Source organism: Candoia aspera, chromosome 3 (assembly GCF_035149785.1).
Source record: "Candoia aspera isolate rCanAsp1 chromosome 3, rCanAsp1.hap2, whole genome shotgun sequence".
Taxonomy (NCBI): Eukaryota; Metazoa; Chordata; class Lepidosauria; order Squamata; family Boidae; genus Candoia; species Candoia aspera.
In genome coordinates this window covers 143,426,449-143,433,305 of record NC_086155.1, presented here as the reverse complement: position 1 = coordinate 143,433,305, position 6,857 = coordinate 143,426,449, and positions in this window count along the sequence as shown.

Genomic DNA, 6,857 nt, shown 5'->3' with positions numbered 1-6,857 from the left:
AAATAAATTTCCATCTTTTTCACATTTCTGAGAGGCAATATCATAACAACAGCAGCTCCTACATTTCCATCCAGCCTGGCTGATCCATCGTTTCCAACAATCCTGAAATGGCCCATTGTAATGGGTAGGATGGATCCCTGACTTAGTCAGGGTTAAAGTGGACGCCCCCCCCCGCGCTCATTTTGGCGCCCCACCAGCGCGGCGCCCGGGGCACATGCCCCGGTTGCCCCCCCCCCCCTAGTTGCGGCCCTGAGTGGACCCACAGAAATCGAAGGGGCTTCAATTCTCTGTTGCATACATTCAGTTACAGTCCCACAGATTTCAGTGAATCTGGTCTCAAACGAGGACAGTCCAAAACTACCGGTATGATTTCGATACACTTCCATCAGTTAAAAGCAATGAGAGCCTTGCCAGCTATCACTCACATCAAATCATCCACACGAAGCCCTGCAGACCTGTGCACTTTTGACCGAACCCAGGCAGCCAAACTTTCCTCACTTCTGAGACTGTAGTTTATTTATCTTGTTTCGCCGCACTTCACGTCACTTCGCTCCACTGAATTGCTCCGCAGGTCCACGGAGCTGAAGACCTGCCTGCCGCGCCGTCCTTCCCTCCCCCTCCACAGCAACCCACAGCGCCCCGTGGTGAGAAGCTCAGAGGCAGCTGGACCCCGTTGTTCTCGGGAGGAGAGCCTCCTTCTCAGGCGGAGAGCGCCATACATCTCCCTGCAACCTCCCAGCCCCAGCCCTTCACAAGCCAGCCTGGACTGGTGCAGTCAGGAAACCCACAGCAGGACCAACGCGGCTGGAGATGGGAACCGGTGGGACTCAGGCGAAGGCACAGCCCGGCGCGCTTCGTACCCTACCTGGCTTGGATGCTATGTGCAGGCGGGGGTTTCTGCCAGAGACGGCGCGTTCCTCCTGGCTCGCCTCGTTCTGCCGCAGCAGCCACGGTGAATGTTGGACAGAGCAGCAGGGCTCCTTCGTTTTGTTACTACCGAGAGGAGAGCAGCCTGGATCAGTCCCGTCGCTATAGAAACTGGCTGCTCCCGCCGCCAGCGACGCCGGGGCGTGCGGGGGGGGGGGGCGAGCGCTTTCAGTCTTTCATTGAGGACTATTAGGGCTTCTGCTTCCCGCCCTTCCACCTGAGGTAGCCCCGTCAGGCAGATAGCGGGAGTAAAGGCTGCTGCCCCCCTCAATACAGCCTCCTCACCCCTCCCCACTACTATTTTAAGGGAACCAGCCAAGAGATAGACACACGGAGGGATGATCCATTTTGATTTTGACTTCTACAGGAATAAGGAGCCTCTGTGAAAAGATTGGGGGGGAGGGGAACCTTTAGAAGGCTGCCAGGGGACATAGTGAAAACCAGCTACTCCTTTCTCTGATTCAAGATTAGATGAAAGGATGTATCCCTTTAGTTGTTCCCGTTCTGCTTTGCGTGTTTTTATATAAGTAAACATAATTATCTGAACTTCCTTCTCATGTGAGGAGCCAGATTGTGTGCATTTCATCTATTTTACTGAAGTATTTATAGGCCATATTTAAAAGCAAAGCCTGCTGAAGATCTTATACAATATAATCCCATATCATCATCTTCATCATCACTGAAAAATTCAATCAGCATCAGCAGTTAGACTATTTAGTTCAAACAACCCAGTTGCAGCTTAACATTCTCTTCGTTTATTTGTTATTAAATGAAGAGTAAATATTCTCTTTATTTGTTTAAGGAAAAATTAGCCCACAGCTCTTGTGATTTCAAACTGGCCTTGTGGTGATTCATCCGTACAATAGTGATTAGTGTTTGGGTTGCTATCTGGTTTAGTTTAAAAGAACTTAATCATTATTACCATAACTTCTACACTTATTGATTACACCTTAAATGTAGTGTAAGCCTCCTAGAGCATGAATGAAGAAGGAATGACAAAATTTACAGAAGGATGGGCACGACTGAGTTCATGAAGTTGCAAGCAAAGGAATGCAGAAATGGGGTCAGCTGGAAAACTGAAAAAATAACTAATAGGGAAAACTCCAGGCGGTCATGGAGATAAGCGGAGAATGTCTTGTTTGTAGTTAAAGAATGTGCTAAGAGTTACAAAAGACTTGTGCTACATAAAGCAGCTGGATAAATCCCAAGAAATGCTAAGCTGAGCAACCAGGAAAATCTTTCAAGGCTGCTCTGACCTCTTAGGTAATCTACCATATTTTTACGGAGGACCTTGTCTGCTGTATGAGTATTTGTAATAAATAATGATATCCTTAGTAAAAATTAAATTGTCCTAAACTTAGGTGTTGGTCTCTTATTTTTGTTGTCGTTTATTTGTTCAGTCACTTATAACTCTTCGTGACTTCATGGACCAGCCCATGCCAGAGCTTCCTGTCGGTCGTCGCCATCCCAGCTCCCCCAGGGACGAGTCCGTCACCTCTAGAATATCATCCATCCATATTGCCCTTGGTTGGTCCCTCTTCCTTTTGCCTTCCACTCTCCCTAGCATCAGCATCTTCTCCAGGGTGTCCTGTCTTCCCATTATGTGGCCAAAGTACTTCAGTTTTGCCTTTTAATACCATTCCCTCAAGTGAGCAGTCTGGCTTTATTACCTGGAGTATGGACTGGTTTGATCTTCTTGCAGTCCAAGGCACTCTCAGAATTTTCCTCCAACACCACAGTTCAAAAGCATCTATCTTCCTTCTCTCAGCTTTTCCTATGGCCCAGCTCTTGCAGCCATATGTTACTACGGGGAACACCATTGCTTTAACTATGCGGACCTTTGTTGTCAGTGTGATGTCTCTGCTCTTAACTATTTTATCGAGATTTGTCATTGCTCTCTTATACCAACAACAAAATTTCTAGGAACTGTTTTTGGTGAGCAGGCATTTTTGTTTACCTAAGGAGATAAATTAATCAGATCTATACAGTGTTCCCATAACCTCTGTTTTTTACACTCACAGATATATATCTATTATTATTTATGGAATCAAAGTATTCATTCAATGCCATATATAAATTGTAATTTATTATATACCTACTTTAATGAGATCCAGTTTGATGTAATAGTTAAAGGCATCAGACTAGAAACCAGGGGACCATGAGTTCTAGTCCTGTCTTAGGCACAAAACCAGATGGGTGACCTTGGGCCAGTCATTTTCTCTCAGCCCTAGGAAGCAGGCAATAGCAAACCACTTCTGAAAAACCTCGCCAAGAAAACTTCAGGGATTTGTCCGGGGAGTCTCCGAGAATTGGACACAGTTGAATAGAACCACACCTCCCACTTTACAATAAATTAATAGATTGGACTATTATACTGGTTGAAGTATATTTCTACAGAATTTTTATGCCCTTTCAGTAATGTTTAACAATAATAATTACAATGATTAAAATTGGAATTTCTTAGAAGGGGTAGATGTGAGCAGACTTCAAACCTGTATTTTTTTTAAAAAAACAGAGCCATAAGATCCATCACTGAGAATAAAATGAAAGTGATCCTTGAACTGATCTATAAAAGTACTATCAAGAATTAAGTTTGAGATGTATTCAAGGTAGTCTATGCTGCTATCTTTGTGGATTCCAAACCCTGTTGGCACTACAATTTAGGCTAGGGAATAAGAATACTTTTGTTGCTATTATTAAACAATCGGGAATCAGGAACCCTTTCTGAGCTATTAAAAATAAACCATGGCCTGTTTATAGGTGTATATTTATCTAATAGTGAAAACTAGTTCTTACCCAATTAGAGGAACACAATTTCTCATCAGCATAAGAGATGGAGAGAAACTGGGTGTCCTACTGAGCAGAGAAGGCTGTCTAGCCCACTGCATACAGTAGCTTGATAGGAGAAAGAGGCACCAAATTATGAACTTTGAACTAACTATGAACTATGAACTATGAACTATGAACTGTGAGCTGTGAACTGTGAACTGTGAACATTTCATGATAAATAGGGCTCACTTTTGATATACTAGTGCAGTTCCTGGAGTTCTTGTTTAATAGATTCTTAGCTTTTCTATAGTAAATTGTGGGGGAGATGGGTGGTGATAAAAATATGATAAATAAATAAATTACTTACCAGATGTTTCTGGACTCTTATGTGCCAATTAACTGGATTCAGCCCAGCCTTGTCAGGGAGAAGCTTAACACTAATGCCCAGTTCTGCCTTAAACAATTTGAAAAATGGAATAGAGAGATGAAATGGCGTGATTGAGAGCAACTAATAGACAATATATTTTTATCCAGAGATAGAAGGAAGGAGAGGTGGCATAGCAACATATTAATTAATTATTTTTGCAATATTTGTAAAATGCCACAATTCCTTCAGGCTTGGGACAGTGAACAACAAGGCAGGTATAAAACAGAAAACAACCGAAGTTAAAAAAGAAAATCATACTAATACATACAACTGAAGAAAAAATGCTCACAGTCAATTCAGGCTAAAGGTACATTGGAATAAAACAGATTATACTACCTAGAGAAATGCAGGGGTAGAAGGGGCTAAGCATATTGGTCATTCAGAGAGGGCATGCTACGGACCCTGTCGGTAAGGGAATTCCACTTGGCAGGATCCAGGAGGTGGGCCTTCTCTGCAGTGATGCCCATCCTCTGGAACATTCTGCCCTCACAGTTGAGGCAGGCCCCTTCGCTCCTGGCCTTGCGGAAGAATTTGAAGACCTGGCTCTGCTGCCTTGCCTGGGATGGGAAGGGCAATAGTTCTTCCTGGGGGGTGGCTGGCACTGTAGAGCCCTCCCCACTGAACCAGATTTTATCGCTACTTGGATTTTATACTTATTTTATTTCTATTTCTATTTGGCTGTTTGTACTGTATTTTATATGTTTTATGGTTTTAATTGTTAATTTTATTGTAAACTGCCCAGGGTCCCCCCTTTTGGGGGAGATGGGCAGTGACAGAAATTTGAAATAAATAAATAAATAAAAAATATCTCCAGAAGGAGCATGTTCTAGAATGTGGGGGCTACTACAGAGAATGCCTGCCCTCAGGTCCACATCCCATGTTTAACTAATACAGAAGGGACTCTCTGTAGTCCCTTTCTAGATGTTTCAGTCAAATGTGCCAATTAATTCTGGCAAGGTGGTACTTGATGTATTCTGGTGCTGTGCCATGTGGGGCTTTATAGGTAACCACCTGCATTCTGAATTGGAGCCAGAAGTCTTCTGATACCTAATGCTTTGGGACTGGTAGTATTCTACAGTGGTGGGGTTGACTTGTCAACAGCTTAACTACTACATTTTGTATCACCTGGACCTGGAGCTTCCAAGTCATTTCTAAAGGCAAATGCATGTACAACATACTAACACAGTAATCCAAATAAACTGTGATCAAGGCATGGGCTATTTTCAGGTAGGGTTTTAAACCCCCCAGTGATGGTTTAGGTCTCATAAGCAATAATAGTTCCATTTTGATGGGATTTAATCTGAGCTGGTTTGCCACATCTAGTCCCTGACAACCTCCAAGCACACCAGTCTAGGCTTTCTATGGCATCTCCAACTCAGAGATTCCCTGTGACTGAATCTCATTACCTTCTGAACAACCTTCTTGAAAAAGGAAGGTTGGAGAATAGGGAGAAGTTGTTAAAGACTGCCAGATGCAAAGAGGACCTGTTCAAGAGAGAGCATAGTAGCATTATCTTCTCCCTCAAGAAGGCACTGAATATCTCCTGGATCCAGCCACTCATGCCCTGCCTGAAGAAACTAGGTGGGACATGGTCTAATCTGCAGGTGACAGAATTCATACTGCTGAGAACTATATCCATTTCCTCAGGTTCTACAACCTTTGAATTCTGGATTCCTTGCTCACCATAGTGGATACAAGCAGCTTTATCCTCTGAGAAACTTGCAAATTCATCTGGCAAGTTTGCAGGTACCTTGTTCCATCTATCCTTTGTTAAAAGGGTCTGGAGCATTTTATATAGGGTTACTAGGAAGAAATCTGCAGTCACAATCAGTAAGGAGAATGTCATGTTCCCCGTTTCAATGTTCTGTTAACATCGTAACGTTTCACATGTCAAACCGTTTCTCCGTGTATACTCAGTTTGCTCTTTGCTGGTATTTTCCATTCGTGCTCTCTTCTTTGTTTTGGAACTCTGGAATGTATGTTTGGGTTTGCAACCATATTCAAGGTTACTTTCCCAGGCGCGTGTAACGGTTGCTAGCACCTGGGAGGGGGTGGTTGCTGACGGGTGCTTGGGGCGGAACTGGATTGAAGGCAAGGCTTTTAAGTTTGTATTTGGCGCGCTTTTGCTCATTCCCAGCTTTCTCTGTATTTGCATACTATTCCTTTAATAAATCAGTTATCTTTAAGCTCGAGCTTGTGAGACTGAGTATTTGGGATTAGGCAACCATTACATAAAGCTGAGAATCATTTATATCATCTTCCGCTAGCCCCATCCAAAGTTTGGGTAAAGAGGAGCGCTAGCGATGATCGAACCTCAGCTTCGCGAGAGTGAAGGGAGCGAAGAAGAGCTGGACTCGACGAAGACTCTGGTAGCTCCAACTTCGAGAGCGCAAAGGGCAGCACGTCGAGAGAGGCGGGAGTTCAATTGGATGAGCTATTGTTGGCGGTGCAGGGCGCCACAAGGGGTGAACCCCAACCCGAAGTGGAAGCAGGACCGGGGAGGGGATCTCCACAGTCATCCTGGGAACATGAAATCCCCTTATCACCGAGGGTGGTGGTAACCAATAGACCCTTAGAAGAGCCTGTCACCCCTGCCCGCATGAAAGCAATAGAGGACAAAATGGATATGATAGTGACCCTCTTAAAGGATATCCCCAGGGGCCCGGGGTCACTACAGGAAGATTGGGAAGAAGACCCCTCCCAGCTGGCTTACCCAAGAGAGAGGTCCCTGTCA